Source organism: Perca flavescens, chromosome 22 (genome assembly GCF_004354835.1).
Source record: "Perca flavescens isolate YP-PL-M2 chromosome 22, PFLA_1.0, whole genome shotgun sequence".
Lineage (NCBI taxonomy): Eukaryota > Metazoa > Chordata > Actinopteri > Perciformes > Percidae > Perca > Perca flavescens.
The window spans coordinates 2,447,037-2,466,362 of record NC_041352.1 but is presented as its reverse complement, the minus strand read 5'-3'; the positions used below and the strand labels follow the sequence as shown (position 1 = coordinate 2,466,362).

General features: G+C 44.8%; 1 protein-coding gene across 1 annotated transcript in view; it reads left to right on the top strand.

Moving 5' to 3' along the window:
- zeb1b (zinc finger E-box binding homeobox 1b) overlaps positions 1-19,326 on the top strand; it is a 58,319-nt gene that overhangs the window by 465 nt on the left and 38,528 nt on the right. The gene's annotated exons all lie outside the window — the stretch shown is intronic.

Below are 19,326 nucleotides of genomic sequence, written 5' to 3'. Positions count from 1 at the left end.
CACCACGAAACTCGGACCTGTTTCTGTGGGGGGAACGGGCTACCTGATTGTTATTGCGGACCTCGATAGACGGCTTGTTTTTAACACTTTTAACACGAGATGTAGCCTAGCTGTGCTTTTGTCAAAAAAACGTCATGGACGTGGTTTATGTTTGTGAAACGGAGGGAACACAACTGTTTGGTTTGTTCTTCTCTTTTGCTCAGTCATAGCAGGTAGCGACGGGACACTGTTGCTGCGCTACAGGGGCTGACAAAATGCATTTTGCCTGATTTAATCCTGCCTGCTACATGATTCGAATTAGGTGTATCATATCGACGACACCATTGCAATGTTTATAAAGGCAGAAAAGAGACGAATATTGCGTGTTGTTGTGTTGAAGCACGTTTTGGACAGGTCTCTTTTTTTCTTCTTCATCCTCCAACTTATTTTAGTTTTTAGTTCTGTGCCGCTCATACTGTTAACGTGAAATGTTTGGACCCGGGTGTTTGGTAGTAAAGTAACGGCAGAAAGCCCAGTAGAAACACGGTTGGGCTAACAGAGGTTCCGGAGAACGAGGAATATCTCACGCGCTGTTTGTGCGAGCAGGGAGAGCGCAGCCCATATAAGGGCAGCGGATCCTCTCCAGTCGCGCGCTGGGAATCCTGATTCTTGGACGCGAGCGAACCTTTAAACACACTCCGTTTTTCTCGTCTATTCCGTTATTGATTCTTTTTTAATACATCCCGTATAGCCTACTAATACTACTACAAGTCGATAGCCTATCAGACATAGTCTGCGTTTCGGTATGCGAAGCTCAACGGGCATTTCACCCACCTTATATTGTGCTTATTGTGGTGTGTTTAGTAGTCTATAGGGCTCTCTTCAAGCTTACTTTTTAAATTCTCTACTGTTTGTATTACACACGTACATGTTAATTTAGCTTAATTTCAAGGTAGGCTACATCTAAAGGACTTTTGCGAGTTGTTAACGTCTGTTTTCCTGCTACGTGTTCCAATTATTTACGTTGTGGGCTGTTGTGAATCCGTAGAGAGGCAATTTCCACGGCCTTTAAGCTAGGCTACTATTTATAATTAAGCCTTTTTGTATTTATTTTTTTGTCGCGGGTTTTGACAACATGTGTTGTCTATCAACTCATGCTCATGTGTTGAGCCACCCAGTGTATCTAAAGGGAACTGGGGCAACAGGAAATTCTGCGTTATTTTGTCGAAACCAAACCTGCCATCACACAGACAGGCTATGGGATGGACGGAGTCGCTTAGTAATAGCCGCTACTTTCTGTGCTACTAAAAGCAGTAATTCGTGGGAGGAAAGGCGACCAAACGGTGTTTTCTTGTGTCGTGTGAATTTTCTGTGGACCTGATAATGAGTGAAGAGTGGCATGTTTTATTTTTATTTTTTCTATGGGTACGATCGATGCTTTCCACTGTCATCTCGTTCCTTTATGGGGTGTGTTAAGCTGTGCATCCCCTCCCCGGAGCGTTTGTGCAGTTTAATATGTGCAAGGTATGGACATACCTTAAATAACGGTCCTGCTGCCAAGGTGTGGACATGTCTCTGCCTTGTGATAGAAAAGGGAGTCAGTTTAATCCCTCTGAAAAGACTTGAGAATGTCTACATGTCATTTGTTGCTTTCTTTCATTCTTTCTTTAATTTAACAGGTTGTTATTAAATAATGACACAGGCCTAGCCTATTGATATTTAAAGTCACATCCTTAACCAAACAGATGTGTTTCCCCCTGTTACTTTGCCTCATTTGCATTTGCTTCAAAGAGCCGTCAAGGTCTGCTTTTAAGTCTTCACTTCCTACCACCTTCCTGACAAGGCTGGGGATCTGTCATGTAAATCAACATCTCTGCATTTTGAAGGGAATTCCTCAGTAAAAGCAGATTAAAGGCTGGTGTCGGTTGCTTGTTGTCATACCCTTTGGTTTTGTTGCAATTTTACAAACAAGTTGGCAGTTTAATATGGGCGGCTGTCTTTGGAGAAACCAAGTCCAGCCTAATAGCTTACTTTTTCATAATGAAAAAAAAGTTGAATTAGCCATTGCTTGGACTCTTCTAATTAAGCAAGCCCTTAAGTTGCGCCCGGCTTGTTATGGTGCCGGGCGAGCAGGGCGAGCTGAGATCAAGGTGAGCTCCATTTCCCTGCTGTAAACAGAGAGGTGTTAACAGCCCGCAGGACGACAGGTGTTTGCAATCGGCGGGATACTACGGCTTCCTTTTGTCGCTTCTCCTCACTCGGCTCCCCTAAGGGATAGCGGCCGTACCCTGCTACGGTAATTTAACACAGCAATTTGGGAAAAGAGGAATGCACCGCGGTGGTAACATTCTGGGGGCTTGCACCCATGCTCAGTGCCCCCCTCTGAGGCATACTTGCACACACCAGCACCTTGGTGAATCATCAATCAACTAGGGAAAATTAGGCTTTGGGCTCGGCGCTTGGCAACAACTCATGTAATGTTGAAGAGCACGTTTATTGGCCTGGTAAAACTATACTTAAACTATGCTGAGTGCCCTGGACTCCCTCACCCTGTCTAACAACGATTGAATACAACCACATGCTCTAAGTTTGTGGTTGAACAATAAAAAACAACACCAACAAGAAAAAGCAATGGTTTAGCTATAGCTACAGTTTGTTAGGTGAAACAAACAGCATTATGGGCTGCAGCGAAGGCTCCGGAGGAGGTGGGGGATTGGCTCGGACACTCCACATGCCACTTCGATGTTTTTAAAAGACATCTGTTTACATTTAAAAGGTCCACCCCTGTTGTGTGAAGAGTTTAGCAGAGGAGGACATTTTTCATTTATCTCACTGCTTTTCACCAACTTCCTCAGCAGCTTCATTTAAAAGTGCCAAGTAAGAAGAAAATCCCCCCGCCTCCGCTCTCTCTCTCTCTCTCTCTCTCTCTCTCTCTCTCTCTGTCTCTTCTCTCTCACTACTCCTTCCAGAACTTGTCCTTTATTTTGGGGGGTTAAGACACAGTAGCCAGGGGTGCTGTTGATTGCCCCCTGACCTGGGCACCCATGCGTGCCTAGAGTATGACTTCACTTTCCCCCCCCTGTGCCATTGTGAGGCTTCCAGCATGTCCAATTGTGTTTGTGTTAAAGTATGTTCAATGAAAAGGGAAGAGAGGAGGAGGAGGAGGAGGAAGAGGGGGGGCAACGGGTGTTGGAGCTGCAGCTTTTTTCTCCGCTCCCTCCTCCTCTCCGTCCATTCCTCTCTGACCCCTTAAACTGTGGGCTTCGCGTTCCCTGTGGAGAGGGAGGGGGGATGGAGAGAGAGCGAGTCGGTGAGAATTGGCCGAGGTGACTAAAGAATTTTACAACAGGTGACAACTGGGGGACTGGTGCTGGCAGATGAAAAGCATGACACACATGGCAGCTATCTCCCAGACCTTTACAGATTTTAGGGTCAAAAACGATACAATGTATGTTTTGCACATACATCAGCAAAAAAAAAATTACTTTTAGCTACCCCATTCAGGTAAAGATCACAACTTTTTACTTTTGTTTTTTTTTATTAACCCACCTGGGAAAGACAAGTTGTGTTTCTGGCTAAGCTTCATCCCTCAACATGTCCATCAGGGTGGGAAAGGGCCTGTCCTCATCTGACCATTGGGCGGAATTAAAATGATGTGATGTACGACCACACTCCCGCCTCTGTTAAGGCAGCTTAATGATTAGCTGCTCCCATGGAGGCTGAGAGCATTAGCCTATAAAAAGGTGCTCTCCCTTCGTAAAGAAGGAGTTTTAAACCCAGAGTCAGTTTCAGTAACCCCCTTAACTGCGCTTGGATGTGCTTTATTGGGGTTTGTGTGGCTGAATGCTTAAATGAACCATTGTGTGTTCAGGCTTTAGTGAGAAAGCCTGAGGAGAAAGAGCCTAGTTACCTTTGCAGTTTGCCTGCTCTACCTCATACACTTTCAGTGGCAGAAGAAAAGGCCCATTCAGCGGGCCCGGCATGGGGAGGGAAAGCCCTTTTCACACTCGGCTTGTGGGAAACTTCTCCTCCATACTGTGCATGCCATTTGCATATGACCCATTCTTTTGCCAAAGGTCCCCGTGAGGGAGGAATCTGCGGAACGTTCGCAGAATTCATCAAAATCCCTCTCTCACGCAGCCCTCCGGCCCTCGAGAGCCTGCTTCGCAGCAGTCTTGTTTGACATTTTTGTCTCGGAAATGTAGCTTGCGTCTGCGTCACGCTCGCTCGCTTTAACGTTAACGCCGACGCATCCCTGTGGCATTTATGTCCCGTGTATTTTAAAAGTGGCAATGTGCTACCCAGTGTGCTATTTTTAATGTCAGGGCGAAGGCTTAATTTGGTACAGCAGGCAGGAGTTTCCCCAAATCCCCAACATGGGCCATGAGGGGTCCATCTGCATGACAGGACAATGTGATGGGGCCGCACGCCTCGGAGGCTCCCTAACTGACGCTGACGCAGCCATCCGCGGATCGGCCAACACTCTCCCCGAAAGGACAAAAATATTGAGCAGAGGGCGTAATACAGGGATGAGGCGGCAGTGGGAGCTTGTAGCGACGCATCAGCTCAGTGAACTGAACAAAAACACAACCGTTGCTCTGGGGCAAAATCCCCCCCCACCCCACCCCCACCCCCAGATTAGCAGCCCGGGTTGTTTCTCGTCAGCGTTTCAAAATCATGTAGGTACTGGAGTACCAGAACTGCTGCCTTGATGCGACACACCATGTGGAGCAGCATCCGTACTGACGTGCCTGTTGTTGTTGTTGAATGAGTTGTGTTGCTCTGTAAAAGCTCTGTCAGCCTTGACTCTCGACACTGATACTGACACAGGGAGTGGGGTAGGCGAGTGTTTGTTGCAGTGCAATGTAGGGAGGAGAGCTCAGTTAAGTGTATCATGTGAGCTAACTGAGCAGAAAGCCTCCTCTGCCCTCCTCTCCTCTCCCGGCTCCAAAGCAGTGAGTCATGGGCAGACAGGTGTGTTTGCAAGACGACTTAGGGCTCACAATCTCTCCAACTATGTTCTTTTTTCTTTTCTTTTCTTTTCTTTTCTTTTTTTTTCTTTTCTTTTCTTTCACATTAACTGTCCCTTGATCCCTCTTGGTCTCTCCCTCCTTCTCAGCCCCTCCCCACAAGTGTGGGGGTGAGAGATAATATTCTCTGGTAGTGTGTGTGTATACTTGAGGGAGAGATTACCTCTAAATTGCCATCCTGGCGGAGGTAAATATTGTGTATGGTATGCCCAGCGCTGCTTGCTGATGTGTGTTTTTAATCATGTATTTGGTGGCTTCTCTTCAGGTCCACAGTGAGGTCCCCCCCCTCCCCATCATCACCACCGCCACCTCCTTCTTTCCCTTCCCGCCCGTCTATCCCCTCCCCTCCCTTGTGGTCCTCAGTGGAGCGGTTAATGAAAAAGACTGGACTGACACAATAGGCAGAAGGCGGGCCCGGTAAGGGGCTCTTACGCCAGCTTGTGTTTATGGCAAAAACTCATCAGGACAAACCTCTGCTGTAGCCTCACTTCAGACCACCTGACTCATTTGTGTCTTTTTGTTGTCTTTTTTTGACATAGATGTTGGACGTCTAGTCCATTTTTAAATGTGCTTGACCTCACTATAGTCTCACAGTGTCACTGTCTACAGGGATTAAATTAGATGACATCAGATGAGGAGTAATCCGCTGCCATGTATTGTGCCTTGAACACAGCCCAGTGGCTGGCTTTTTGCCAGTCCGTTATGATGACCATATTGATTTTCCTCTCGGTAGCACACAGAACTGATAATGGCCTTCCTGAGGGGGTACGCATTCATATTCACATACCGATTCCAGTTGCACAGCCTGACTGTGATGTGACTGACAAATCAAGTGCCCCTCTCTGTCCCCCCGCGTCCGTGCATTGAGCCAGCTAGGCTAGGCTAGCCCTGTGACAGCTCCGGGCATAAAAAAAAGAGAAAGAAAACCCTTAGTCACCCTGTTTGTTAGTCAGAGAGAAGGCCGGCTGCTATGTTGAATGTCAACATGGATAAACATCCACACAGGATTAATGAGAGGAGAATGGTCAGCCTGAAAACAGAGGGGAGGGCAGAATGGGGGCAGGCATGGAGCATCCGCATCGCCCCATTTAACTCATGAGTGTTTTGTTGGGCTCCCCGTGACCCCGCCAGTGTGACCTGACCAAAGGAGGCAGCCAAGCCTAGACACGCTCATCGACTGTTATAAGAGACGAGATACAGTATGTCTTTGTGAATGACAAATACAAAAACAGTGTGTGAACAAAAGGCAAAGGAAGGAATAATGTTATATACAGCTGTATATGCTGCATATGCTGTATTTCCCAACTACGTGAGGTCAGTTTCTATCTTGAAGTTTGGATGCGGTATCATTAATGCTGTATTTCCCCTTCATGGTACGGCATGGTTTGGGTTTTCCATTAGCAGACGTTGTGGACAGTACCTGGTACCTAGTTCTTTATGATCCCCTTTGTTAAGGTTCCTAGTGAGCTGAGCCGAAACTAAAAGGTGGAGTTAAAACACTGCAGACCACTGATTGGTCAGAGAGAATTGTTACTAGCGTGACAAGGAACATCCTGCACAAAGCCAGCATTTTTTGTTTTTAGGCCAAGGACAACAAAGCTGAACAAGGTTAAACATTTGCTTATCTATGGATATTTAGAAAAAAGGGAGACTTTTTACACATACTTCCATTTAAGGAATGGTGTGAAGTTTCAATTATCATAAAGCACTTGTTCAACCAAAAAAAACTAGTTTTTTTTCATTTTTCATTGTAACTGTTGATAATAATAATAATAATAATTGTGTAATACCGTATACCATGAAACCGTGATATTTTCAGAGACAGTGTTATTGCATACCTTCCCAACTCTAGTTCTTGCTCTCGTTGTCATTTAAATACTATTTTATTCATATATTACTAGTTTGGCGAAGCTACGACTTCTGTCAGCTCATTTCAAGCATCAAAACAATTGAGTGTAGGTATGTTTTCACGAGCGATTTGAGAAATTTCAAAACAGCTTTTCAGCTTTAGGGCTACACATTTTAGGGACCAAATGTGGGCATCACTAGACTGAAAGCTGGGTCTGTTTTGGGATTATTTGGATATGAAACACGTTGGTAAATAGCCTTAAAAGGTGAATTCAAGAAGAAGTGTAAAAAATGCCGTGGGTTAATGACTCTGGGAACTGGAATTAAGCCAGTGACCTTTGACCCTTACTCAGCCCACCTGTCTGTCCTGGCTCAGCTCGCCGCTGCCAGCGTCCAGGTGTTTACAGTCAAAACATACTGGGGCCTCCCCGAGCACGTTCCACAAACACACAACGCGTGTGGGTGTAATGTGTGTGTGTGTGTGTGTTGTACGTACCAAAGGGAAGGGAGTAGATAGATGCTCTCGGCTCTCCATAGCCAGGCGATTGTACATCTGTCTTCTTAATCATGCTGACAGGGCCCTCCCCTCTCTCGTTACACTGGCGCCGGCGCCTTTTGCCCGCAAGTCAATGAAGCGTGGCCTTTAATTGATCCTGTTTGGAGTTGTGCGACGCTATCAATTAGTGCTTGCTCATCACATGTTTGTTTGTTTGTCCTGCTGTTCCCATCATAACGCCCATCATTGGTTGTATGATCTGTTAGCTGCATGCCAGTGTGCTTAGAACATCAGCAAAGCCACACGTTACTGTCGCCCCCCACCTCCCCCCATCAGCTATTTGCCTCCGCTTTCCTTCTCTGACCCTCTAATTCTTTTCTCATTAAGCATCTCACTCTTTGGCTCCCTATGTATTCTTCCCTTTTTGCTATCTCTCTTTCTCCCATTCCTCTCTCTCTCTCTCTGGCAGCTGCCTTGGCTCTGATTCTCCCAACACCAGCAGGTGCTGTAGGCATGCAGCAATTCAGCTGTACAGCACTCATAAATAACACCTGACAAAAGTATGAGAGAGCTGGAGCTACAGCCAGGGTGAGAGGGAGGGAGAGAGAGAGGGAGAGAGGCGGAGATTGAAAGTTTCCTCTGGCAGGAGAACAGGGTGTGGCCCACGGTCAAATGCTGGCCTTCTCAAAAAGGACATGTTCAGAGTAGAGAAAGAAAACGTGAGAGAGCGGCAGAGAAAAGAGAAAGAACGTGAGCTTTTTTACCCCTGTAAATGTGTGAATGTGTTGCTTGTTCTTCTGAAGTTTGTGCTTCCCCTCGAACTTTTCAATAAACCCCTCATGCAAATTTCTCGTAAATGGCTCTTTTTAGACCCAAGGCCAGCACTAAGTGACTTGTTAAAGAGGAACTTGAATTTGAAGGAAGGGAGCGTTATCTTTTCTGTAATTAGGATGTAAGAGCTTGGAACAATGTTAATTGTGCTCTAAAAGAGGTCAGGAAAGGAATTATATGCACACTTTTATAATCATCGTCAGTAATGAACCAGCACTCGGAATAAATGAACCCATAAATCAGCCCCGATCAAGGACTATTAATGAACACAGCTCAGAATCAAATCGGGGCTGTCTCTTTGTCATTTTATGCTCTCCAAATCCACCGAGCCCAGAAACACATCCTGTCTCATCAGAAGCTATCGATCAGCTTCTCAGGGCGAAGGTTACTTTGTCGTTTTCTCTTGCCTCGCCATGAACAAAACCAGGAAGTGTGTGAGAGATTACGGCCCAGGATGCAACCTGAAAGCCCCTTTATCTCTGTGAAAACAAGAGGCTTCCTGCGGTCCTGCTCCCATCCCAGGCCCCCTCCCCCTCCTTCACCTACCCGGCCCCCAGCACCTGTGGCAGCCTATTTAAGGCTCCTCGTCAGGGGCAGCGGAGACCACAAACCGGGGCAGAAAACATGAAAGCCTGGGAAAAAGAATCCTCCCTATTGCTCAGCTCTAATGTGGACCCGTCGGTTTCACACCACACAGAGGGCAAAGAAAAACAGCATCTCTCTTCAGACACATAAAAAGAAAAAGATTTGGCTGTGTACATTTAAGGGTGTCAGCTGGGAAAGGAAAGGTCGCTTTTTCTTTCTGCAGAGTACCTCGCTATCCTGTTGAGACTTTGGCTAAAGAACACTACGACTGTGTCAACCCAGTTTCTCCCAGTGCTTCCAGTCACTTCTCACTTGCCCGTAAAGAGTAAAGAAGTGGGTGGACACAGTATGACACAAAGGCTTACAGAGAAAATAGTCCTGTCATATCAGTGTCATTCTTACGAGGAACTTTGTGACTTCTCTTAACATTATTACATGTCATTTAGCTGACGCTTTTATCCAGATTGCTACATATATCAGAGGCCACACACCTCTGGAGCAACAACAGGTTAAGTGTCTTGCTCAGGGACACATTGGTTGATGTATTGCAGTGGGAATTGAACCCAGATCTCCCACACCAAAGGCATGTGTCATATCCACTGCGCCATCACCACCCATGACTTGTGTGCCTCTTTTGTTCAGATTTAGTGAAACGGTTGCCAAATCCTCCGAAATCTCCCTCCTCTCCCTTTCACCGTACGATTTCTCACCTGGTGATTTTGATGAGTAAGCAATGGTACATCAAAATCTTGTCGCTCACCTAATGTTGTGTGGTTAACCCAAAAACCCTAGCCACAGAAAAACACTCCCTTGCTCCTTTTGAGTTGCTGCCACAGCTGGCAAGGCCGGTTTGTCTTGACAGTATCCTGCGTTGAATTTCAATGACCCCGTCTCCCCGGTCTTATTATGCCATCGCTGCTAACTGGCTCCTATTCACTGCAGTGTCCTGACTTCCCAGAGGGGCCTAGATAAACAAGGGCTATTCAGTCCCTGAAAGGCCCGCCCCCCTGCCAGCCTTGGTCTCTCCTTGTTTCAGTGCCAGGCTGCAGCGCGTCTCGCTCGCCACCGACGCCAGCAGCAGCGTGGCACCGCGCCATCGATTCTTCTGCGCCACACAGCACGCTTTCAGAGAGATTAAACTTAGACTTGTTTGTGATGACACGATAAATGATGTGATGAACGGCGGCCGCTAACGCGACGTATGAATGATGAGGAAGCCTGGAGTGGTGCAGGGAAGGGGCGCCCATGTGCCTTTCTGCACGTGTGCAAAAGGGTTCTGTGTTAGCGTGCACTGTGTGTGAAAGAGGGAGTCCTTATCTGTAGGTGTGGTGTGCTGTGATGTTGCAGGCCAAGCTGACTTCCTGTTGTTACAGTCCATCAGGGAGATCAGGGGTGGGGGATGCTCCCATGAGACTACCCCGTGAGAGTCACATGGTCTGGCTGCAATGCATTTAAAGGCCATGTTTTTTGTGTCTTTCTGTGTGTGTGTGTGTGTGTGTGTGTGTTTCTCAGTGTGTAAAGCGTCGTTTGTGAGTGCATTCCTGACCCTCCACCTGAATTCTGACCCGAGTGTGAACTGTCACTTCCTGTCTCCTTTTTTTTTTTTGGGTTTCATTTTCTGCCCTTCCCTCCATCCTTCCTCCCAATCTACAGATCCCAGAGGAAAACCACACATCTCTCCAGGGTGCCTCTCTCGTTCCCTCTCTATCTCTCCTAACCAGATGTTTGAAAGCTGTTTGTTTGTTCATCCAATGGAAGTCACTTTGATTGATGCCTCCAAACTGTGCTTGCACGCTGATGCCACATACCTCTGTATTAGGGTGAAATACTTTAGAGGGAGAATTATATAAATCAAACAAAAGTTAAATTGCATCAGAAGTTGTCCAACAGCTGTTGTGTTCGCTGGCGGCTGTAGACCATTGGTAAGCAAGAGGGACGGTGTCCCTTGGACTGTAATGGCCCTCCTGTCCAGCCCACCTCCATCATTCCCCCTGACTCGCCAGCTAATTTAAAGCAGTGCCCTTCTAATCGAATGGCTGTCTGATAAATCTACGAATCAGGACAGATGTCCTGGCGGGGTGTGGCAGTGACACAGCGTCTAGACGGAGCTGAGAGGAGAGCAGACGCCTCCCGACGGGATTCAGATCCAAAGGAATCTCATCCCTTTACTCAGCTGGTTGTGTCTGCTGACGTGGAGCGGCATTTTAACCGAATCTTTTCCACCTGAGTGTCTGAAGGGGGTCAAGTCCTCAGCAGGACAGGGAGAATCTCTCAGGCCAATGTGGATCATTGTGGACACACATACAATGATTCTGAAGTGCACTCTGAGAAAATACCATTAGAGTTGATTGAAGCGTTATGGTAACAAGGTAGGCTTGTATTTGGGTCAGGCTTTATCTAGCCCTCTTCTTAGGAAAAGGCAAGAGGCCCAGGGGCTGAATTCCACCTAATAATTGTATTGCCTGGCGACAGATAACACTGATGTAAAGCTGTTTATTGTTGATGATGAGTCTATTGAACCCAGCCATGCGCTTTCTCTTGTCCTTGGGGAGCTTATCCCTCAGGCAGGGCCGGTTGTGTTTTTATTAAAACCCAGGTTTAAATGGGCCAGGTCCTCTGATCGACAAGCAGATTAACCGACTAATAAAACATACATCACGATATATAGAAAGGCCCCCTCTGAGACTCTGGCTATTAATATACAAATATGGAGGATTACTGTCTGCTTGTCTCCATGGCCGTGGAGAGGGGATTAGGGTCCTGGTCCAGACAGATTGGATTTAATGTGTGTAAGACTAAACGATTGCTGTACTACAAAGCCCTTATGTATGTGCGGACCGATCTCTGCTCTATGGCTGAGACGTCACAACATCCTGTTGTGTTTGTGGATCAGTTACATCCGTTACATTTGTGTGTCAGTTGTGTTCAGAAAGAAACCATTAAAGTATTATCGTTGGATCCTCTATTGGATGCCGCTTACTCAGTCATCTGCAATTCCACACGTTTGTGCTTCACAGCCTGTACTAACCGTATTTGCAGTATTATACAATACTTGTTTGCTCGACCAAACGTGCAGGTTTGCAAGCGCGAATTTGAGGGCCATATGTTGTATACTTGTATATATTTATATCATTTTCAATACTCAAACTTTCTCGATAATCGTAAATAGTATCAAAATGTACATTTGTCAACTGCAAGTCACCCATAAGCACAGCCACCTGTCACAGTTAAAGATTATAGAGCTGCAAAGATTAACGGATTCATTGATTAGTTGTCAACTGTTGAATTAATCGCCAACTGTTGATAATCCATTTGTCGGTTTGAGTCATTTTTTTCTGAAAAAAATCTCTACTTACAGCTTTTTAACTGTAATTATTTTTTAGTTTCTGAGCTACCTCTGAGAAAATAATCAACAGATTGATCGGCAATGGAAGTAATTGTTAGTAGCAGTCCTAAAAGATAACTTTTTTTTACTAGTACACTGAAATTTCGTTTGAAGCAAGCCTGTAGATGCCTAATTAAGGATAGCAACTATTAAGTATAACACTATATAAGATACAAAAATAAGATCAATATAACAAAATCAATACTGTGTATACTAAAATGTCCAGTTTGTTGGATGGGTGGCGACTTATAGCGTGTATGGCCGTCATAAATGTCCATGTATGTATGTGTTTCCAAAGCCTTGAACCCGTCCAGTTTGACAGAACAGTACCTAGCATGCATAGCCTTTATAAAAAGGCCGTTCTCTCACAATTGGCATGTACCTGTACATACCTTTGCTATTGAAGATACCCTAACCTCGCAGGCTGACGTTGTCTATGGACGGCTCAGTGACATTGAAGTCTGAAACAGATCAATTTGGACCCAAAACAACAGAACAGGAAACACACACACACACACACACACACACACACACACACACACACAAAGCACAGGGTAGCAAATAGAAAATCATATGACTCTCTTAACTTACAATCAACAATTTCATAGTCTACAGCATGCGCAACACTGAGAAATTAGTCCCAGTCTGGCATACATATTGTTCAGTCTAGCATCTAATATGACTCCATTTCAGCCTGACGCACTATTGAATTGACAAATTACTAGATAATGCACAAAAATAAGGCTCCTTCAAAAGCACAGACTTAGATTAAAACACTAATCACAGAATATTTAATATTTTTTTTTTTACTCCTATGAGAATATGTGTCCTGCAGAAATATGCATTTCCTTCAAGACGTTCCTCTCTCTATTCCCAGTGATGCGATGAACTACGGTACGTGCTTGGAAGCTCAGGAGTCACTGTGCTCACATTCTGCAGAAGTAGTGAAAAAACTTTTGCCATTTGTTAGTCCCAACTTCTCCTTCAGCATTAACTGTTGCCATAGGGGAATCCTAATCATAAAGACAGACGCAGATCTTTAAGGGAAGATGGATTAATGCACAGACACAGAGGTGAAATTCCCAGTGGGCTACAAGTGACTAAATTGACTGTGGCTATAATCACAAAAAAGTGAAAACATGTGTAGTATCCTGTCCCACAGATGTCTTAGAGATAGCACTTGGTGTGTGTCCTTTGCCTGTTTTAACATGCGGCCCACACAGAAACAACACACACACACACACACACACACACACACACACACACACACACACACCCTGGGCTGTTTATCCCCAAGGGCGACCAGCTAAAGGAGAGAGAGACCCTTAATCATGTCCCTGTCCCACGTCCTCGTTATCAGCCACGATTAATGAGCTCTCCATTAATGAAAAAAACAGAAAGAGAACAGGAGGTGCCAACCCCTCCTGTAGAAGAGAGAGAGGCAAGGGGGGGAGGGTGTGTGTGTGTGTGTGTGTGTGTGTGTGTGTGTGTGTGTGTGTGTGTGTGTGTGTGTGTGTGTGTGTGTGTGTCAGGGGGGCTGATAGTAAACGCTCCCCAGGTGCAATGACATCACCCTCCAAGGTAGATGTGATAACTGTTACAGCTTGCTTTTGTTCAGGCTGACAGGGCGTTTGTGTTTGTTTAAGTGTGTTTGCATGCACGTGTGTGTGTGTGTGTGTGTGTGTGTGTGTGTGTGTGTGTGCGTGCATGTGCGTGTACATGTGGCCCCACACACAATACTGTGTTTTGATTGTTCAAACCCAACCTCTTGGGTTTAATCCGTTTTGCCTTTGTATATCTGTCTTCCTCTTTTGTCTATGGTGGCTATATGGCGTGAGGGAGGAAGGGAGGGAGGCGAGGGATAAGGAGCGCCTGATGAGACAGTGGAAGAGGAGGAGGAGAGGGCGGCAGGTGCAACGGACGCCCGGCACAATCACCGCTGCTCGGCAAAAGCGGCGACAGGAAATCAAGGTTGTCTTGGCAACCTGGCACTATCGATTAAGCGCGGCCGTCTCCGAGCTCCCATCAGAGTCCCGGTGGAAATGGTGATGCGTTGGGTTTCAGGAGAGGAGAAGAGGGGAAACAAGTAGCAGGTAAAGAGAGAGGAAGGATGAGTATAGGTCAGTGGTTCTCAACCTTTTTTGTGCCAGCGCCCCCCTATCCATTATCCAGGTCCCTAACGCTCCCCCATCAAATATTATGTATGTTAATTGCCCCGAATATTAATGATTATGCCCTAATATAAGCCTATTATTGTTGTTACTATTGTTATCAAAAATAATCAAAAAATCGAATTGAATGACAAAACAACACATGTATTAGTTTCCCAGGTATCAAAAAGCCATGTGAATAGAAATTATATATTTACAGGTTTTTAAAAAAAATGCAACCATTTGACATTCAAATTAAATAACAGCAGCCCATCTAGCCAATACTAGATAACATTCAAACTATAATTAGGTATTATCAAAAGGCCTGCTGCATGGTGTGAACCTCAGCACCTTTCTAAGATGACTATAATCTGAATGTCCTTTTAAGTTTGTGAAGTGACCTTGGGTGTCATGAAATGCGCTTTAAATAAAATGTATTATTATTATTATTATTATTATTATTATTATTATTATAATTATTATTATTATTACAAACACTAACAGTAGCCAATCAGAAACAGCTAGCAATTTAACATTCAAATCTAGTTTTCATTCAAATCTAAAATCGAATTGTTGGCACTTATCAAATGGTAAAAGCAGAGACGCACACACACACACACACAGAAAAGTTGATGGTGATGACAAACGACTTGAAGAACGACACCTACTGCCGAATGGAAATAAGTTTACAACCTTGAAAGTTAGTGAGAGACGTTTTTTAGGGTTAGAAGAGTCTAGGTTTGCTATCGCCTGTCTTGCGAGTAAATAGCAGAAAAATCTTTTGGAGAAAACGCAACCCCACATTGCGCTGTGTTTTGTGGAGGTGTGAGAGTCCCGTACAGTAAACGGTGACATCACAACCTCTATCGCTTCCATAAGAAAGTTTTAAAACAGCAAACGCAAGCCCTCAACTGGCCGGGAGTGTATGGAACAGCTAAACAACAAAGCACAGTCAATCTCTCTCGCACGTCTCTTTTCTTTCTCTCTTTCTCCGTGAAATGAAGCTGCATTCAGGTACAGTAGGAAACATTGTGTTCTATAAACCATCTGACGAAAAACTGTTACTGTGAAATATAGTCTACTTGTGCTACATTGGGGGGGGGTTAAAGAATACAACAGGACGTCGCGGCGATTGCTTTTTTTTTTTTCTTATCTCAACGCAGCTTCACTAGTAGCTACAGAGCTCATTTAAGATGATGCTCTTACGTCCCGTTTCCATGAAGGCAGCACGGAGCTGCGCCAAACAAAGCTGACAGAAGCACAGAGAAGTTAGGATACCCGTCTCGTCCAGTCGCAGTGCTGTAAACTGGCAGCTTTTAATGTTGCAGACCACTTATTTTTTTAGTAGTTTAAGTGTAAACATGTATTATTGTGAATCTTTAGTTTAAACTAGCTTTCAAACAAACGCCCCCCAAGGGCACCTCAACGCCCCCCTTTACAAAATATTGCTTCCAACGCCCCCCATCATCTTCTGAACGCCCCCTGAGGGGCGGTACCGCCCCCGTTGAGATACACTGGTATAGGTGAATGCATCATGTGTCTCCCCCAACACTTTTGGCTCGGGCCTCCTTAACTGGACCTGAGCTCCATGTTGCTCTGAATCTCTTCCAGATCTATGAACGCAGAGTATTTCTCATCGCCAAGTCATTTCCATGGTCGAGGCCTTCTCGGAACCCTGCAGACATTTAACACGCCCGTGTGTCCCTCCCTCTGTGCCGTCCGTCTCTGTATACGGGTCAATGAGAGCACAGTTCTCTCAGTGTTTCCAGGCCATTAGTTCACATTGTGCAGTTTGATTTAGGGAGCCTGTGGCACACATGGAGAGTTTACTTTCCTGTCTCTGTGGTGCAAACCCCTGCGTGCACACAGTGATTTCACCATGATAATCGGTACACCGAGGTGGTGGTGTTGCGTAAGCCCTGCACAGAGGTAATCGATTCGCACTATTGACTTGTTAGGAGGAGTATTTTTGGCTGATACTGCACTCAATTGGTGTATCTTAGACAGGCCATGTCTCTTTCACACTCACTCCCCCTCCCTCGCCCTCCCTCCCTGTTTCTTTCTTTCTTTCTCTCTCCTGGCAGAAGGTGAAATCGGGTCTCTCCCAAATCTCTAGCAGATGTGTCCTCCCTTTCTCTCTCTCTCTCTCTCTCTCTCTCTCCCCCCCCTATCTCTCTCCCTCTCTATCTGTCATAAGCTATGTTTCCATCCACTTGTCAATCGAATTATCTGAAGTTCGGTAAAAACATTCAAGTGATTAAAGCCAGTGAAAGTGTGTTTCCATCCAGCGGCATTAAAGCAAATAAAACAGTGCGTGGTGAAGTCACATGCTGCTTTGCGGTCTAATTGGTATATCGAATAGATTTGAGATATTTGATGGTGTTTCCATTCATTTTTGCACTGAATCGCACAACACTCAAGTTAACATTTGCGAACAAAGACAAAATGGATTGCGCTGTCAACCTTCAAATGATTGCTGTAACAGTGCTTCTGTGCCAGCTGATAGCAACATATTAAGCTTTGTTATGATGATGCAGATGCTCGTAAATGCCCGACGACAACGGCGGCGGCCTGTGGTGTGGGAACGAGAGCGCTCCAAACTGTTCTGGAAGAGCGTGGTTTAGAAACACTTCCCGGAAACCCTTTGTTTGAAGCATTTTCAGATTTGTCCTGCTGTTTAATTTTATTGGCCCATCCCTTGACCCATCTCAAGGGATCCATCTCACTTCAATTTTATTGCTGCAAAATGTGATACTCAAGCAGACAAACTGACCAACACATATGTCATAAAAGATCGATACTTGGCGTCTGTGTAGCCACGACAAATATCGCGATACTATGCTGTATTGATTTTTTCCCCCACCCCTAAATTTGACTGTTTCCATAAGTCATTTTTCATTCAATATCACTTAATTTGCATAAAAACATGTGGATGGAAACATAGCTATACACACACATTGAGACACATGTGATCATTCAGGAAAAAAATTATAATAATGTCTTTCCTCATTTGTTATTATTTGCATTTTTTACTTGATTTATTTATTTCTGTCGGGACTGTCCGTTCCAACATCCAAACGCCACTTGTGAGATCGGTAGGGTGTGTAGCTGGAGGAGATCTACTGCTATCTTCTTATTGAAAGGACAACAGTACAAAACTCTCCCTGTCTCCATCCCTCCCTCTCAATCGCTTCCTCCTACCTCCCGCGGTCAGTTGAACACAGAGCACTCCTCTGTCCTGCCATCATGTGGCTTTTACAGCCTGCTTAACCCGTAGCTATCTGCTAAGCCAGGCTCTTTATTGTTTCACACCACACTTCAGTATCTCATTTTTGGCTCAAGCACACACAGAGATAGTTATATTCAGTTATATATACTTAGTTACATTTTGGTAATTATTCATATTTGCTTTCTTCACTCTAATGTCTGTTTGGTAACATTAAGCTGCAGCTAGAAGCCAGTTTTAGCTTAGAATAAAGACTGTAAACATGGGAAACAGCTGGCCTGGCTCTGTCCAAAGGTAGCACAATCTGTCTAGTAGCATCTCTAAAACTCCCTTATTAACATGGGATATCTTTCTTTCTTCTAAGAAAAAAAACTCTCTTCTCAAAAACCCAAGAGTAAAAACAATAATTTGCGGTTTTTTTACGGGGAGTTGTACAGGCTTTACGCCGGACTATTTCTCGGTCAGGCGTAGTGATTTCCTGTCACTGCGTCAGAGCCAATAACAATAAATGTTCATTGGGAAGCTTTAGAGGTGCTGGCGTTTGGATTTTGCCACCTTCAGACAGAGCCAAGCTCCAATCTTTCGGTTTCCCACTGCTACTAGCCTTTATGCTAAGCTAACACATACACACACATGCCGGCCCTGCTATTCTCTTAAAGAGATCGACGCACACACCAGTGCACAAGTATACGGCGGACCTCCGCAGGACCATAAATCACACTTTAGTCTGACCAGCCCCCCCCTCGCCCAGCTCAGTGTTCAGAGTTAATTCACACCGTTGATGATTTAGTGTGGCGAAACAAATATATGATAGAAATCCACTCGATTGGCTATTTCTTTATTTATTGATTGATAGGCACACTTTGATATTGTTTCCTGTATGAAGCATGCATCACTTAGTGACTCATAAGTCATAAAACTTAACCACAACTGGCTGGACTTGGCGCCGTAACCAACGCCGATATTACAACAGTGACTGAGTTTATACTAAAGTCCACTGGTGGAATGTAACTAAGTACATTTACTCAAGTACTGTACTTCAGTCCAAATGTTGATGTACTTTACTTGAGTCTTTTCTCTTCATGCCACTTTCTACTTCTACTCCGCTACATCTCAGAGAGAAATATTGTACTTTTTACTCCACTACATTCATCTGTTACAGCTTTAGTTACTAGTTACTTCACACATTAAGATTACTGCACACAGAACACATGTAGTTTATAGAATACAATGTTTTTTTATGAATGAAACTACTCAACAATATAACGGCCTACCATGATGAGACCATTAAACACTGAGTTGATTGACAGAACAGTTTGGATTGTTTCCAGTTTCTATAATGGGAGGGTTTGTCTGCATTGAGCATTGAGTTTACTTTAAATTTGAACTTTAAGTACATTTTCCTGATGATACTCACATACTTTTACTTAAGTAACATTTTTTACAGTGTGGTATTAGTAGTTTTACTTAAGTAAAGGACCTGAATACTTCTTCCACCACTGCTAAAGTTAATAGTGCTTAATTAGACGCAGCAGTCAGACTTAGAACGAACACATGATCAGGTGAGAATAGAACAGAACTGAACACAACAAAAATCGGACGTAGCCTAGAGTAATGTCTCACAAGACTTTAGGGGCGCCTAACATCCCAACTGCCCTCTCATCTCTCTTTATTTGGGGCTATTCTGGGCTGGACTAATGTGGCGCGGTGCTGCGTGCTGAGTGAGTCAGCGGTCATTAGGGCGTGCAGACAGCACTCTGCCGGAGGCCACAGGAGCCAGTCAGTCTAATGATGAG